Source organism: Episyrphus balteatus, chromosome 1 (genome assembly GCF_945859705.1).
Source record: "Episyrphus balteatus chromosome 1, idEpiBalt1.1, whole genome shotgun sequence".
NCBI lineage: Eukaryota > Metazoa > Arthropoda > Insecta > Diptera > Syrphidae > Episyrphus > Episyrphus balteatus.
The window spans coordinates 89,843,336-89,861,737 of NC_079134.1; the positions used below are offsets into that span (position 1 = coordinate 89,843,336).

Here is an 18,402-nt window from a genome sequence, read left to right on the forward strand (position 1 = left end):
TTACCCCAATCTGCGGAAAAATTCCTACTGGGCTCGATTTTGGTATATACCTTCGTTACGGCGTTGTTATGAAGATGTGAAAAATCGACATTGATATCGTGTCCGCGTTAGAAGTTATAGAGGTCAAAAGGTCACGAAAATCAGTTTTTCGCATATATATCGCGACCTGTTGCTCGGAGGTAAATAGGGGTCTATAGAAAAATTGTTCGTTATAAAATTATCTACAAATATTGCCTTATGCATTTTTCTGTGAAATCAACCGTTTTCAGAATAGAGCGATTTCAAGCGTAGGCATAATACATGATACGTAATAATAGGTTTGTTTTATTTAAGAGTGAATAATTTTTTATTTGCATACTGAAAAATACATGTGTAAGCTCTTTTGTTTTTTATTAATACGTTTTTATAAGTTTCACTTTAATTGACATTCAAACTAACTTACTAACTAACTAAATAACTTACTTACTAACTAACTAACTTACTAACTAACTTACTAACTAACTTACTAACTAACTTACTAACTAACTTACTAACTAACTTACTAACTAACTTACTAACTAACTTACTAACTAACTTACTAACTAACTTACTAACTAACTTACTTATCTGCGGATTTGGGGTGCCGCTACCCTGAGACCAAACCACCAAAATTATATGTTGTCATCCAAACTGCATAAATATATAAAGTTTCAGTTCGACACGATGGTTGGAAGAAGGTCTAAACTAACTGCTAAGATTTAATTATATAGTTAATTAGTAAGCTAGTTAGCAAGTTTAGTAAGTTAGTTTGAATGTCAATTATAAGTCAAAGTTATAAAAATGCATATAATAAAAAAAAAGAGCTTACACATGTATTTTTCAGTATGAAATTATTCACTCTTAAATAAAACAAACCTATTATTACGTATCATGTATTATGCCTACGCTTGAAATCGCTCTATTCTGAAAACGGTTGATTTCACAGAAAAATGCATAAGGCAATATTTGTAGATAATTTTATGACGAACAATTTTTCTATAGACCCCTATTTACCTCCGAGCAACAGGTCGCGATATATATGCGAAAAACTGATTTTCGTGACCTTTTGACCTCTATAACTTCTAACGCGGACACGATATCAATGTCGATTTTTCACATCTTCATAACAACGCCGTAACGAAGGTATATACAAAAATCGAGCCCAGTAGGAATTTTTCCGCAGATGAAACCTAAAATTACTGGACTAATAATTAAACGGCGAACACGAATTTTGTGGTACAAAATACGCGGCCCACAAAACCGAAGGAAATGCTCTCGAGATGTGCAGAATGTATAATTTTTAAGTTTTTTTAACCGAAGTAGGTAAATTAATTAAATTAAAATTCGATATTTCAGTAATCAAAAAAAAAAAAAAAACAAAATAAAAACAACTGGAATATCCGTTGGAAAATTTCCAATCGACTGGAATGAAATGTCATTCATGACTGAATGAATGAACGAATGAAAGCATTCAGCGAAAATCAAAAAACATTTTGTTCACTCGAAGTTGAACATAACTTGAGGATTTTTATCTTCAACTTCCCAGTTTGCTTTTGTTCACTGAAAGTTGACGTTTCCAACTTTTGATTTTCAACTCGAGAGTTTATTAACTTTCCGTTTTCTTAACTTCCGGAAATTGTAGGAGTTGAGTAAGCAAACTTGAGAGTTTGGATGAAAATGTCATGTTTTTATTTTATTTATTGAGAAAAAATTAAAGTGAGCCAAAATTTTCCGAATAATATTTATTAATAGCAAATTGGACTGAAGTATAATAAACAAAATGGGTTTTATAAAGAAGATTTCACATATTATCAAAAGACAAATACTTATATTTTCACTTTCGTTTACACAAGTTACTGATTGTTGCATTTTATATTTTCCAACTGCACATACACACACAAACAATTGAAAGCAAATTGATTTGTATATAATCATTTTTTCTTAGAAAAAAAGGAATAATTCATGACATATGGATTTAAATTTATTTATTATTTACTCAAATTTGACATTTTGTTTGCATTTCAGACTTAAAGTTGACAGATTTTGTATTAATTGTCACAAATATCCCAGGGATATTTTTGAAACTGGAAGTTGGCCAACTTTTGTTTTTCAAACTCGAGAGATAAGAAAAAACAGTGAACAAAATAGATTCTCAACTTTTGTTTTAACTCTAGAGTTAAAGTCAACTCTCAAGTTTGTCAACTTGAGAGTTAGCTTCAAGTTGAGCAATAGTGAACAAAATCGCCCTAAGGTGGTTTCACATTGGTGCGTTGTTTTATGATCGCACCCCCCTAGGTTTTCGCCTTGTCGCGGCGGGTGGGCTTACGTTTGACTCTCCAGCAATCCAGTTGCAGAGGCTTACAACCAAGAAAACCAAAAAAACGCAGGGATGTTTATCTAGTAACAATCATGGATAGTAAAAGTTTACAAGATAATAAAAATCGAGTGGGGATATACACTCAAGTGTCGGCAGAAGTCACGGCTGTCGGGGAGGGCTTGGCTTCGCAAGAAGCTAAGTCGCCAGTCACAAATGTAACAAATGTAAACAACGGAAAGCAAGAGCTTAAAAGACAAAAGGCTGTCATTTTATCAGTGGACCTCCTTCCTGACCTTGATCAGCTAACAATCGCAGGTCTGGATAACTCGGACGGACCTCCTTCTATAGGTAGTCAAACCGAGGATGAGCTACTGGTAGATCCGAGTCAAGAAGACATCAAGCTAAAGTCTGCTGAACACATCAAGGAATCGAGGAACCGTAGATTCGTGAGAGCCACAGAAAGTAAGGATCCTTCTATTCTTAGTGCAAGAGATAAGGCTCTCCTTAAAAAGCACAAAAAGCAGATAAGGGCCTATGAACGTAAGGCAGAGATTGCCACTACACCCGTAGACCCCTCTCAGCAAAAGGAAACCAAAAAGTCTGAGAGCAAAGGAGTTAATGCTGCCACATCTAGGTCGAACCCTAAAAAGGTAGACTGTGAACAGGCTGGTACTAACTCTAATGCTCAAAATGGGGCAGATATTGATCAGGCGACGGCCAGTAAGATATTGCCCTTTACTGCTACGAAAAGCAAAGCGCAAGGAGACAACCCTACAAGGACGAAGCCAAGAGCATCAAAAAGAGACAGCTGCTGGTGGTGCAAATCAACTTGCATCACGCTAAAGCAGCGACTCACGACCTAATGCTCTTCATGTCTCAAAAGAACGTGGATGTGGCCTTGATCCAAGAACCATGGATCTGTAAGAACCAGGTAAATGGATTGAGGTCAAAATACTACAACCTTTTTCATTCCACGTCTGAAGTAGGTAAAGTAAGAAGTTGTATTTTAGCGAAAAAGTCGATTAATGCTTTCTTTTTATCTAGGTACAGCAACAACGATAATGCGGCAATCAGCGTTGAATCCAAGGAAGGCAACTTCATCTTAACGTCAACGTACATGCCATACGAAGAAAAGAACCCACTATCAAAAACAGTCCGGGAGCTTGTGGTAAATGGAACACCTTTGGTGAAGGGATGTGATGCCAACGCCTATCATACACAATGGGGTGGTAATGATAACAATAAAAGAGGTGAGTCAATTTTTGAATACATTCTTTGTTCTAATATGACGATATGCAATAGGGGTAATCACCCAACATTTCGAAACAAAAACAGAGAAATATTTCAAACTACAGAGGGATTGCCAAGCTGTCATGTATACCTAAGTTATTTGAAAAGATTATCTTAACTACTATTGAGAAAAAATACAAAAATGTTATCTTGCTACATCAACACGGTTTCATGAAGGGTAAATCAACTGCAACAAACCTGATGGAGTTTTGCTCACATGTTATTGTGAAGAATCAAAATGGATATCAAACTGATGTTGCATATTTGGATTTTTCGAAAGCGTTTGATCGTGTCAACCATGATTTACTTTTGTTAATTTTAAAAATAAAACATCAAAAAAGATAATTGTGCATTCCGGTGTTCCCCAAGGAAGCCATATTGTACCATTCTTTTTTGTATTGTTTATAAACGACAGAAACTGCAAGAAAGAAGCGAAGAAGATATGTGCCCAAATTCAAGCCAAGAATACGGAAGACCTGTATCGGGAGCTAGATGAAATTTCTTCCCCGACTGCTGGTGCTATTCAAGAGCTACGACAAAACGTGAATAAGGGCGCAACCATCTTCAAAATAGCCGCTCAAAGAAGAAGAAATGCTCAGGAGATCTGTATTTTCATAGACCTTAAAAATTTTTCGATCAATTTCTTGTTCTTTTTGAAAATATTTTTTTATTATGCTCAAGCACTTAATTGGGTGTAGATTTTATGGACCGATTTTTTTTTTTAATTCGGAGACCGTTTTAAGCTACATTTTGTTTTTTGAAATTTTTATAAACAGTTTTGTTGTTCTATTTATGCTGAATTAATAAGTTTTATTCATCAAAATCAGTTAGAAATTGTAGAAGTTATGATTTTTTTACTTGAGAAAGAAATTTCAATATTTTGGGACAATCGAAGAAATGAAAAACTAATTGCTCTGTTCATACGAATGGTAGAAAATTTGTTATGGTCTTAATTTTTAGAAAAAAATGTTGTTCTTTGTAACTAGGTTTAAAAAATTTTCATATCGTTTTTGGTTGCTCAGATATAAATTTTAAATACTGTTTATTTTTCTTGCCCATAATAACAAACGCAAAAAAAAGTGCCATTTATTATGGTCTTAATTTTTAGAAAAAATGTTGTTCTTTGTTACTACGTTAAAAAAAATTTTGATATCGTTTTTGGTTGCTCAGATATAAATTTTAAATACTGTTTATTTTTTCTTGTCCATGATAACAAACACAAAAAAAAGTGCCAATATTTTTGACCGGATCTGCCTATCTTTATGTATTTTGACGTGCTGAATCCGAATCTGAATTCAGTTTTGCCCAAACACTCTCAAAATTTTGAGGCAATTGCAGAAAATCATGAAAATTGGGGTTTTTTGCGAAAGTTGAAATTTCTTTCTCGAGTGAAAAAATCATAACTTCCACAATTTCTAACTGATGTTAATGAATAAAAACTAATTTGATTCAGCATAAATAGAACTAGAGATGCCGCGAACATTGATTTGGCCGAATACCGAATATTCGGCCATGCTTCTATAATATATATAACCGAATATTCGGCCATGCTCCTATAATATATATAACCGAATATTCGGCCAAGGACGATCAGAAAAAAACGTTGGTATTTTCAAAAATTTTATACTTTGTCTCAAGAATAGATGTGGCTTAAAAAAATCCCAACAACATTGTATTGTAACGATGAATAACTGAACTACTTTTAAGATAAATGTCTGAACACCCTACCTACTACTGCAAAGAAGGTAGACATCTAAAATCGAATTGTATATGAGGACTGTTCGCCAAGATCGAACGGCGAACCCATACAAGTGGTGGTCAACACATACTACAAAATTTCATATTTTGACAACATTTGCCAAAGTCTACCTTTCTTCTCCTGGTACAAGTGTTTACAGCGAAAGACTTTTTTTCGGAGAAGGAATAGTCTACGAAGATAACGTAATCGTTTACTACCAAGAAATGCGGAACAATAGTTTTCATTCACCACACCTTGCCTTTAGTAGATTATAAGTACTAAAATTATAATTTTTTAATAAAACACACATTTTGGTATAATAATTTATGTCTTTTTTCTCCTCCATTTGGTATTCGGTATTCCGAATACGAATACCAAATACCGAATACCTGAAAAATAGGCCGAATACCGAATAGTGGCCGAATGTTCGCGGCATCTCTAAATAGAACAATAAAACTGTTTCTAAAAAAAATTTCAAAACACAAAATGTAGCTTAAAACGGTCTCCGAATTCTAAAAAACGGGGAAAAATGTTGTACTTTGAGATTTAGTCCTACAACTATAATATCTGAAATTGATCGAAAAATGACTGGGCAAAAATGGTTGAAATGTGAAAGCATTGAAAACGGTTTTTTGGCGATAACTTGAAATGTTTAGGGTCTTTGAAAAATTTCAAGTGCCGAAATATGATGTACTTAGTAATACCTACAACCTCTGCTAGGTCACTTCCAAAGTAATTAACATGATTTTTATTTTGTAACACAGTGTAATTTACTATTGTAATACTACATTTTTTATTGTCAATTAAATTATATAATTTATTATTTTACTATTTTACGAGTAACGGTGTCTTTCTATTCTCAAGTGTTCTTTTATTTAATTTATTGACAACAATATGCATAACAATAAGAAACGCAAAGTTGACGGTGAGAATAGAAAGTTTCATAGTGAGTGTACCGAGCAATCTTGTTTTACCCTTCCTGAATGGAATGTGGCGGTTCCAGTTTGCCTCATGTGCAACAAAACCATAATTAACAACATTGCTCGTTTTCGTTGTTTTAATTTTTGCTCACAAAATTGGTTTTAATCTTTTCTGGACTCTCATAAGAAACGAATTTCATAATCTGAACCGCAACGGAAACTAATTGCCTACCCCTGGCTCTAGCCCATACAAATATTGTAAACATGCAATGACCTGTCGAAGTAGTTACTTTTGAGATAATCTAAAGTTATTGCAGTTTAAATTATTTTTCTTTTCTTTTTATTTTGTGTTTCAAGTCACTTTAAAATTGATAAAATCACTAACTGATAAAATAATTGTGTTTCATTATACAGGGTGTCCCAGAGTCACCGTCCCAAATGAAAATCATGGATTCCTGATGTCATTATAAGTCGAAAAACTTAAGACATAACTTTCTCGTTTTCGAATTATGACGGTTTTTATGATTTTTGCCCTCTTTTCCCCTAACTGGTTTTATCTTTGCCAAACTACGTCTGATTTTAAAGATTTTTTTACAACCAATCAAGAATTTATTAAAGTTTAGGTTTGTAATAAATTCTTTTTTTTTTCTGTGGACAACCGTTTTCCCGCAATTTTGCATCAAACTCAATTTTCTCTGGTTTTGAAGTAATTTTTTTCACTTTTATATTATTTTATTTAAAAAAAAAAACGAAAACATGTAAATGAGCATTAATTTTATTCACTTATTATTAAAGCCCACTTAATTAACTAAACTAAAAAAAAAAAAAATTATTTTTAAACACAAAATTATTTTAAATGAATATAAACTTTTTCTGAGCTTTATTTTTTTGTTCTTTTCTGGACCACAATAGCTCAGAAACAGTTTTTAATTCATTTGAATTTGGCGTGGCAAAATCGCATCGTCACCTCCTCGCGGTGCCCGCTGGATATCCAACTAACGACGAGCGTTGGATCCATTGGATCCATGAGCTGAGTCACCTGAGTTATCTTTTCAGGAACTAGGAGCAAAAGAACAGAAATATCGCTCTGAATGCACCAGCTCACGATTAAATCCAAGAGCGTCTGACACATATTGTGCGGCACACTGGTCAGCGTCTGTACCCTGTGGGTCGGCTGAATATAAACTATGGATAGATGTAACTGACCTATTTATGGTACGAAAACTAAGTTAGAAAAATTATGGCAATGAACAAAACGAATAGATTTAATACCCCAGGTGGCACTCCAGTTAAGCTGGTAAATCCACTCTCTTTAGAGGTCGGTCCTATGGATTCTGGGGAGGACCAATTATTGCTTGAAAATATTGAGAGACGGAGTTCAAAGATGCAAAGAACTCCCCCAAACAAATTTACTTCAGGGGTTACATCATCGATAACCTCAAACAATACTAAAGATGTTAAACACATCAGCGAAAAAGGAATCAAGACCAATGAAAAGATCGACATCACAGATCAACAGAGTTCCATCGAAGACAAAGAGATATACCAATCAAAATCAAAAAACTACTTTGATGAATGGCAAATTGAAATAGCGGCAAGAAAACAACTTGAAGTTCTAGTTCAAAGTCTTCAGCTGCAAGTGAAAAAACTCGAAGAGAAAGTTTCCTTACTTGACAAGAAAGATTCAGAGTCCACGCTTCAGTTAAGTCCAAAATATATTGAACCTGAATATCAAACTGATGAAGAAGAAATCTTGTTTGAAACTGAGAAAAAGCAAAATAAGCGTATCACAAAGAAACGTAAACCAAACGGGAGTCCTGAGATTTGTCCAAGAAATCAGAAAAGCTCTAAAGTCGGAAATGATAAAAAGTTGATTACAGAAACTAAAGAAGCGAACAATATGGTAGCTGATACAAAATCAAAATCTCACGCTAAAGGCAGCAAAAAAATTCCACCACCACCAATTATGATCTCAGGATTTTCAATTTTTGGAGATCTTAAGAAAATAATAGAAAAATGTACTAAAAAAGCTTGCAAATACACATCGTATAACAAAGACAACTGGAAAGTCACAGTTGAAGAAGCCGACGAGTATAGATCTGTCAACGAAGAACTGAGCAAACACCAAATACAATGGCACTCATATGAGAACAAAGCTACAAGGCCAATAAAAGTAGTAGCCAGAGGTCTTCATTTCTCGTGCTCTCCCGAGGAAGTAGTGGAAGATCTAGTACAAAAAGGCTTCCAAGCTCTTGATGCAGTCAATCTATTTAAGAATGAGACAATTAAAAACTCCTCTGGAGAATCGACAACAAGTAAGAGGTTACTACCTTTATTCATGCTAACTTTTGACAGTAAACAAAGTGTCGAGGAGATTTATAAAGTAAGATCTATCTTGGGCATAGCTGTTAAAATTTAACCACTCCGAAAATCTAAAGTTGTTCCACAGTGCAAACGTTGCCAAGCTTTTGGTCATACCCAAAAATATTGCAACCGCGAGTTTGCTTGTGTAAAGTGCGAAGGAAAACATGCAACTAAAAATTGTCCGATGAGCAAAGATCAGAAAGCAAAATGTGTGAACTGCCAGGGTAATCACCTGGCAAGCTATAGAGGCTGCCCAGTTGCCAAAAAATTCCAAGAGTTCAAAAGCAAAAATACATCTGCTAGAGACAAACCCAGAAACACAGTAAATACCGATTTAACTGCTGAAAACAATACTAAGAATGAACCGCCTAAAAAAGCTGTTCAAAGTAAAAGCGATGAAAATAAAGCCTATTCTCAGATTCTAAAAAATGTGCGGAAGAATGAAGAGACTTCCATAAAAGAAATGCTACACCTCATTCTTCAAAGAATTGATAAACAGAATTTGAATATCAAACAGTTAAGCGAAAAAGTCGCTCTTAAAAAACAATGATGGACAGAACACTTAAAATCGCTACATGGAATGCAAACGGTCTTTTACAACACTTATCCGAATTAAAAATCTTTTTAGATCTAGAACATATAGATATTTGCCTGGTGTCCGAAACTCACTTCTCCAATGGGCAAAGTCTAGATAATGTAATAGAACACTATTCATGTTACCACGCTCCACATCCAGCTGACAAGGCAAGAGGTGGATCGGCGATTCTTATAAAAGAAAGCTTAAAACATTATGAAGAAACCAAGCTTACTAATGAAAATATGCAAGTAACAACTATTAGTATTGGTATGAAAAAGAAAGAGTTTAAGATAGCAGCTATATACTGCCCACCAAGGCGCTCCCCGACAGAAGAATACTATACAGATCTATTAAATCTTCCTGGGCATAACTTTCTTGTTGGTGGAGACTTCAATGCGAAACACACCCATTGGGGTTCAAGACTTATATCAACTAAAGGCAAGATTTTTCCAAGCAGGCCGTAAATACAATTGCGAATTCTATTCCTCCAGGTCGCCTACTTACTGGCCTTCCGTACTAACAAAATACCAGACCTTATTGACTTTTTCGTAGCTAAAGGAATCAAACGAAATCACATTAGTGTCGAAGGTAATTATGACTTGTCATCAGATCATACTCCAGTGATTCTATCACTAAGTGAATCGGAAGTAATAGAAAAAAGTAATCCAAAGCTTGTAAATAAGAAAACAAACTGGAGTGATTTTAGAGAAAGGCTTTTAAGTTTTATAAATTTAAGATCTCCCATGGATACAATCGAGCAAATTGACCATGAAGTGGAACAATTTATTGCTGATGTGCAACAGGCCGCTGAAGAAAGTACTCCAACATTTTCTAATAGAAGACAAAATGAAATAAAATATCCTTTAGAGATAAGAGAGTTGATAATAGAGAAAAGAAGAGCTCGAAGAAAATGGCAAAATACTAGATTTCCAGATGATAAAACAACGTTTAACCGTATAAGCAACAATCTTAAAAAACAAATTTATAAATTCAAAAATGATTCACTCAGTACATTCCTAAAGAATTTAACGACTGATGCTTCAACCGATTTTTCGCTATGGAAAGCAGCCAAGCGCCTGAAAAGACCGCAGTTACTAAACTCTCCCTTGAAATCTCAAAATGGGAAATGGATCGGTAACCCAAAAGAAAAAGCTAACCTTTTCGCGGAGCATCTTGCGAATGTTTTTAAGCCATACCCAACAAACGCGGCTGAAAATAGCTTACAGCTTGTTGATAAGATAGATGAAAGTGAAATACCAATTGTAAGATTAAAAGAAATAAAAAGTATGTGTTTACATCAACTATCAAATAAAAAATCACCAGGTTACGATCTTATTACTGCTCAGGTTATGAAAGAAATGCCTTTGAAAGCCTTCATAAAACTCCAATATATAATAAATGCATGCCTTAAGCAACGGTATGTCCCACACCATTGGAAAATTGCTGAAGTTATTGTCATACCCAAGAAAGGTAAGCCACCTACAGAAGAGACGTCTTACAGACCAATATCGCTTATACCAATTATGGCAAAAGTTTTTGAAAAACTGCTTCTGAAGAGACTTAGCAAAATTATAGAAGAAAGAAGGTTAATCCCAAATCATCAGTTTGGCTTTAGAAATAAACATTCCACGATAGACCAAGTTCATAGAATAACGGATGTAATAGAAAAAGCATTAGAAGAAAAACAAGTATGTTCAGCTATTTTCTTAGATGTTGCTCAAGCCTTTGACAAGGTTTGGCATTAGGGACTTGAGTACAAACTGCAAAGGGATCTTCCCAGACAGTACTATGAAATATTAAAATCGTACATCTCAGACCGATTGTTTAGAGTAAGGTACGATCAAGAATATTCGGATTTGAAGAAAATAGAAGCCGGTGTACCACAAGGAAGTGTCCTAGGTCCTACCCTGTATTTACTATACACAAGGGATATCCCAGTTGGGAATCACACCATAATGGCTACTTTTGCAGATGATACCGCAATTTTGGTACCCGACAAATGTGTCTCTAGGGGAGCAGTAAAGCTGCAATATGCCGTCGACACAGTCAGAGATTGGACCGAAAAATGGCGTATCAAACTCAATGAAACAAAATCTTCACATATAAACTTTACAAATAAAAAGATAAACAATATTCCAATATTCATTAATAATCAAGCTGTACCTTACGCCAATACGGCCAAATACCTTGGAATGACTTTGGATGCAAAGCTAAAGTGGAAAGAGCACATCAAAAAGAAAAGAGAAGAACTAAACTTGAAATATAGAAAAATGTACTGGTTACTTGGTAACAACTCTGATTTATCAACCCAAAACAAAATAATGCTGTATAATCAAGTACTAAAGCCTGTTTGGACCTATGGTATCCAATTATGGGGCTGTACAAAGAAAACAAATACCGAAATCATCCAAAAATTCCAAAACAAAGTCCTTCGTGGAATAGTTAATGCACCTTGGTACATAAGAAATAGCGATCTACATCGTGACTTACAAATAGAAACGGTTACAGAAGTTGTTAAAAAATACGCTGTATCCCATAATCAGAGACTGCAAAGTCATACCAATTCTGAAATGGTGCCCGTCTTGAATACCAGAAACCATGTTCGGAGATTAAAAAGAACCAAGCCTCATGAGCTTATGGTCTAAAAAAACATGGGAAAGTATTAAAAGTTTAAACTTCCCCCAAAGTGATTTTACAAAGTTAAGAAAGAAAAATCTGATGTCGATCTCTCAAGATTGGTCCTGATAAAGAGGTGGTTTTAGTGGTTAAGAGTCCCACACTACTTGGTGTCGAATACTGCCAAGTGTCTTTTGAAGATTTCCTCCCGTCAAAAAAAAAAAAAAAACTCCGTTTTTTATTTTTTTTTTTAATTACATACTTTCAGTAGTCTTTTTTATGAAAAAAAAAGTTATTATTTTTTTAAGAAAATAAAGTGGGTTTTAATAATAAGTAAACAAGATTAATACTCATTTACGTGTTTTTTTTAATAAAATTAGGTATATGAAAGTGAAAAAAAAAAACAACTTCAAAAGCAAAGAAAATTGGGTTTGATGCAAAATTTTGGAGAAACGGAGAAACTTAAACTGTAAGAAATTCTTCATTGGCTTAAAAAAAAAAAACTTTCAAATCAGAAGTATAGTCTAAGAGCCGGCAGCATATTTTGGCAGTTTTGATATAACCGAAATTCGAGTGTGCGCATATCTAGATATGCACCACAGTATATCAACGGAACAAGTCTGGCAGTGATCTTTTTCAGCTTTCCCTTGCCAGACGCATCCAAAGTGCAGCAAAAAATCAATTTTTGGCGTTTTGGTATAACCGAATAAATGATACACCAAAAAATCATAAAAAATCCCCTGATTTCGAATCTGTGGGTACCGCAAGTTTCTTTTTCAGCTTTCCCCCCGCCAGACCGCTTTAAAGCATTTTTAAGTGCATTTTTCTAATAAAAAACCTAATTACTTATTTTCTGTTAGGTATAACCGTATGATGGTAACAAATTAATATTCTATGTCTATTCCAGGTCTAGAAAATATAATTTTTAGCCAGCTATTTTTTAGCCTTCCCTCTGCCAGACGCATCCAAAATGCAGTCAAAAATCAACTTTTGGCGTTTTCCTAGGTATTAACTGAATAAATGATACACGAAAAAATCATAAAAAATCCCCTGATTTCAAAAATGTGGGTACCAGAAGTTTTGTTTCAGCTTTCGGCCCGCCAGACCGCTTTGAAGCATTTTGAAATGCATTTTTCTAATAAAAAACCTAATAGCTTATTTTCTGTTGGGTATAACCGTATGATGGTAACAAATTAAAATTCTATGTCTATTCCTGGTTTAGAAAATATAAGTTTAAGCCAGATATTTTTCAGCCTTCCCTCTGCCAGACGCCCTTAAAGGTTTCCCAAACAGGTTTTTCCATAGAAAAAACACCTAGTTTCTGTTTTTTTCTTATAAAATTGAAATAATATTTTTTGTTTAGAGTAACCATATGATGGCCAAATATTAACTTTCTCTGCCTTTTCCTGATTTAGAAAATGTAAGTTTAAGCCAGTTTTGTTTCAGCCTACCCTCTGCCAGACGCCCTAAAAGGTATCTCAATAGTAGGGGAAAGTTAGATTTTGCTATATGGGGCATGGGGGTCTGGGAAAAAATCCAAAATGCATTTTGACTTCAGGGCTCGAAAGGCATAAAGACACGAGTCGTAAGCCAAATTTTGTTCAATCGCACCAAGAGTCATTTGGCCGCCATTTTTTTTAATACAAATTTTAGTTTTTCACATAACTCGCGTATTTTTGAACCTACAAAAAAAAAACAATGTAGGTATGACAAACTTGAAATAATTTAATTTTCTACAATATATGTTAAATAACATTTTTCGATTATCCCTTTGGTTTAAAAGTTAGGGTGTTTTTTTTTTTAAACACGTCAAAAAGTGATTTTGTTTTTTTGTCATATCTCTTTTACTTGAGCGTTTTTTAAAAAATTTGTTCGTTGTAAAAGTTGTAGATCTTTTAATTACCTTCATTTGTTACAATATAGGTTTTTCGATTTCACACACCGTTTTCGATCTGTAGGCAAAAAACTTAAAAAAATTGCAATTTTTTGTATAGGGACAAACAAAATGATTCTTGGTGCGGTTGTACAAAATGTGGTTTTAGACTCTTTCGATCCCTGGGTTTATGCTCTTTTAATCCCTGAAGACAAAATGCATTTCGGATTTTTTCCCAGACCCCCATGCCCCATATAGCAAAATCTAACTTTCCCCTACTATTGAGATACCTTTTAGGGCGTCTGGCAGAGGGTAGGCTGAAATAAAACTGGCTTAAACTTACATTTTCTAAATCAGGAAAAGGCAGAGAAAGTTAATATTTGGCCATCATATGGTTACTCTAAACAAAAAATATTATTTCAATTTTATAAGAAAAAAACAGAAACTAGGTGTTTTTTCTATGGAAAAACCTGTTTGGGAAACCTTTAAGGGCGTCTGATAGAGGGAAGGCTGAAAAATATCTGGCTTAAACTTATATTTTCTAAACCAGGAATAGACATAGAATTTTAATTTGTTACCATCATACGGTTATACCCAACAGAAAATAAGCTATTAGGTTTTTTATTAGAAAAATGCATTTCAAAATGCTTCAAAGCGGTCTGGCGGGCCGAAAGCTGAAACAAAACTTCTGGTACCCACATTTTTGAAATCAGGGGATTTTTTATGATTTTTTCGTGTATCATTTATTCAGTTAATACCTAGGTAAACGCCAAAAGTTGATTTTTGACTGCATTTTGGATGCGTCTGGCAGAGGGAAGGCTGAAAAATAGCTGGCTAAAAATTACATTTTCTAGACCTGGAATAGACATAGAATATTAATTTGTTACCATCATACGGTTATACCTAACAGAAAATAAGTAATTAGGTTTTTTATTAGAAAAATGCACTTAAAAATGCTTTAAAGCGGTCTGGCGGGGGGAAAGCTGAAAAAGAAACTTGCGGTACCCACAGATTCGAAATCAGGGGATTTTTTATGATTTATTGGTGTATCATTTATTCGGTTATACCAAAACGCCAAAAATTGATTTTTTGCTGCACTTTGGATGCGTCTGGCAAGGGAAAGCTGAAAAAGATCACTGCCAGACTTGTTCCGTTGATATACTGTGGTGCATATCTAGATATGCGCACACTCGAATTTCGGTTATATCAAAACTGCCAAAATATGCTGCCGGCTCTCGGTCTAGTAGTTTGGCAAACATAAAGCCAGTTAAGTAAAAACGGTCGAAAACGGGCCGAAAACGAGGAAATTACCTTTTAAGTTTTTCGACTCAAAATGACCTCAGGAACTCATGCCTTTCGTTTGGGGCGGTGACTGTGGGACTCCCTGCATATATATTAGGGCGTTCGTTACTTTTGAATAAAGTTCCTAAGTAGAAAAACTTTACTAAATAATAAAAAAAAATCCTCTAATTTTTTCAGATTTTTAGTTTGACACTAGATGGCGATGGCGCGGCGCCCCAAGAGGATTAAAGTTTTTTATCATTTGAAAAAGGTATCAGTTGAATTATAAAGCCATTTTTTAGATACTTATTAAAAGTACTGTTAAATTTGACTAAGTGTTAACTAAAATACTAAGACTAAGTGTTAACTAAAAAACAAATTCACATTTTTCATTCTGTGTTTTGACAACCTCCATCCAGTGCTTTTTTTTTTTGTATTGAGTGGAAATAAAACTAGTAAGAATAACTATCTGTTTCATTCTCTGGTTTGTTTTATTTTGCTATTGCATACTTCTGCGACTTTATGATTGATTTTCTCATGTGCCATGGTAACTGCCATAAAACATTCCACGTTAAGTGTATAGGCGCACCTTCTAGTTCAATTAAACTTTTTAACAAATCGAAACCGTTTTAGTTTTTCTGCGATAATTGTGACCCTTTTGCCCAATCTAACATTATTCGTGACGTTCTTTCTAACTCAAAGATGATGATAGATTGCAAAACCAACTGCTCTACTTAAACTATAAAATTGAAAATTTATATCAAATATACCAATCTTAAAGCGTCAACAGACAAGAAGTGCATCTAAATCTCAAAATGCCCCTGTCGAAAATAAATCTAATAAACGCAAAAGTGAAGACCTATATTTGCCCCTTGAATCTTCTCCATCCTCAGATTCATCTGAGCAACGTTCCGCTACACCACCCACCTTACACGTAAATCCCTCTCAACCTGCAGCCCCACCTATCCAACCAGGATTAAATCAACATTCATCTGAACAATCTGCAGCCCGCCAACCCATTCCCTATTGTGGATAACTTAGCATATTGACTATGGATTAAAAATAGTTGAAGGACAAAAAACTCTTTTCATTTCTCTCGATGTAAAAAACTATATTAAAACGAAAATCGGGACGCTACGTTTAACACTCGTCGAGAAAATGATTCATCGTAATTTTGCAAAATATTCTTGGTTCAAGATCAAAGTTCCAAACTCAATATTCTATCTTCTTAACTCATCATCGTTTTGGCCAGAAGGAATTATTTTTCACGAATTTCAAAAGAGAACGCTGCCAATTAATCATCACCATTTTCAACAACAACTGACAACGCCATGCCTCAAACGGAGCAGCTTCAAAAGTTATTAATCTACTACCAAAATTTTAACGGACTTCGGACAAAGACCAATGAGGTCTACAAGAATATAAACAATATTCCTCTACTTATCCTCACCGAAACTTTGCTAAACTCATCTTTTATGGATACAGAAATTTTTGACTCCAGCTTTCAAATCTACCGACGCGTCGTGATCGTCATTATGATCCTTCCGCTACTGTTGGTGGTGGTTTAAGTATTATAAGTATATTTAATGTACATAATGCCATAATATAAGAGATTACTGCGTTAGTATTTAACGTGTTGAATAAAGATAACTATAGAGGGATTCATCTTGGAATCTATGCAATCTCAATTACTTAACAATACTCCGTTGATATTGCTCTAGAATTTCCATATGCCACTATAGAGACTATAAGACTGGGACATCTCAAACATACCATTTAAAGATCTTTCCAAAAATACCAACACATAATTTTATACATGCAATAATTTGCACTACATTTCAAGTCCATAGCTTCATTAGTTTTTGAGTTACGTGCACGGCTCGGAAAAATATGCGTTTCCTGAAAAATTCGCTTGAATTTTTCGTTATCTAATGCATTATATTTGGAGCGCATTAGTTTGGGGACTATCGGGGAACTTTTGATGCTTCATACAACGCTAAAACCACTGAAAATAGTATTTTCAGATGATATAAAAGATTTTTTTAGCACAAAATGCACACAGAAAAACAATTGAGATTGAATGAAGTTATTTTTTTCTTAATGATTAATTACACTGTGTTCGAAAATGGAACTTTTTTTCCGACAGAGGGCTCTCATATCTACTAAAGATAATTCGAGTATGCTGAACAAGATGGCGTACTTAGTTTTTCTAGATAAGGTCAAATAAGAAAGATTTTTGCGTTTGAAATTTTGTTTGCACATGCCAAAAATGAGGCTATAAAACACCATATATTTTCTAATTTTTGATTTTTTATCTATGTAAAATAATGAAAAATCTATTTTTTTGAAGTATTATTCGTAAAAAAAAGGTATTTGAAAAAAAATCTGTCGAAAGACTATTTATATCATTATTTTCATGGAAAAATTCATCGATTTTTCTTCAATTTTTCTAATATTTTTCGTATTACTTAAATTAAAATGCAGCACTCGGTGGCAACGATTTGATCTTGTATTTCAGGATAAAATATGGAATTTTTCAACAAATCGTTACCGTTTATGTTAAAAGTAAGTTGCACTTTTTACCGTGAGATATTTGAAGTTTTTAACTTATTCTTTTTTATAATTAAAGTTGGATATTCAGGAGTATTTTTTGTGAGAGAATGAATCCTAAAGGTTTGAACCTTAAGAAAAAAAATATTCTAGAATATCAGGTAAGATCGGAAGGGGGCAAAACACCCATGGGCTCAAGTAGCTAAAAAAATAAATAAAAAATAGATGACCGTTAAAGGAGTCAAAACAGATAAGCGTGACAAACCCCCTTAAGTTAGAGATGGACTGTGACAAATATATTATGTGTTGTGTATGTAAGCTCATATAATGCAGTATGCAGATGGAAGTAATAGTAAATATGTTTTAATTTTTAAACAAATTGAAAGAATTTAAATTAAAATATTGATATCATGCCTGATTTTTTAATTAAATATCTACATCTACATATGTATAATATTCCACACATAAAAGGTGTTTACATAAAAATGTTGAGTTTTCGCATACATTTGTACATTTATAGTTAAAAAAATGTAAGAAAAACCGACGTTTTTTTCCATAAAATAATGATTTAAATAGTCATTCGACAGATTTTTTTTTAAATAACTTGTCTTACGTATAATACTTCCAAAAAAAATAGATTTTCCATCATTTTACATAGATAAAAAATCAAAAATTAGAAAATATATGGTGTTTAAAAGCCTCATTTTTGACATGTGCAAACAAAATTTCAAACGCAAAAATCTTTCTTATTTGACCTAATCCAAAAAAACTAAGTACGCCATCTTGTTCAGCATACTCGAATTATCTTTAGTAGACATGAGAGCCCTCTGTCGGTTTCTTGAACTATCACAGTGTTAT

The 18,402-nt window shown here is 33.9% G+C and overlaps 1 protein-coding gene across 1 annotated transcript in view; it reads right to left on the reverse strand.

Moving 5' to 3' along the window:
* Positions 1 to 18,402, reverse strand: part of LOC129907281 (protein MON2 homolog) — a 255,003-nt gene that overhangs the window by 204,248 nt on the left and 32,353 nt on the right. The gene's annotated exons all lie outside the window — the stretch shown is intronic.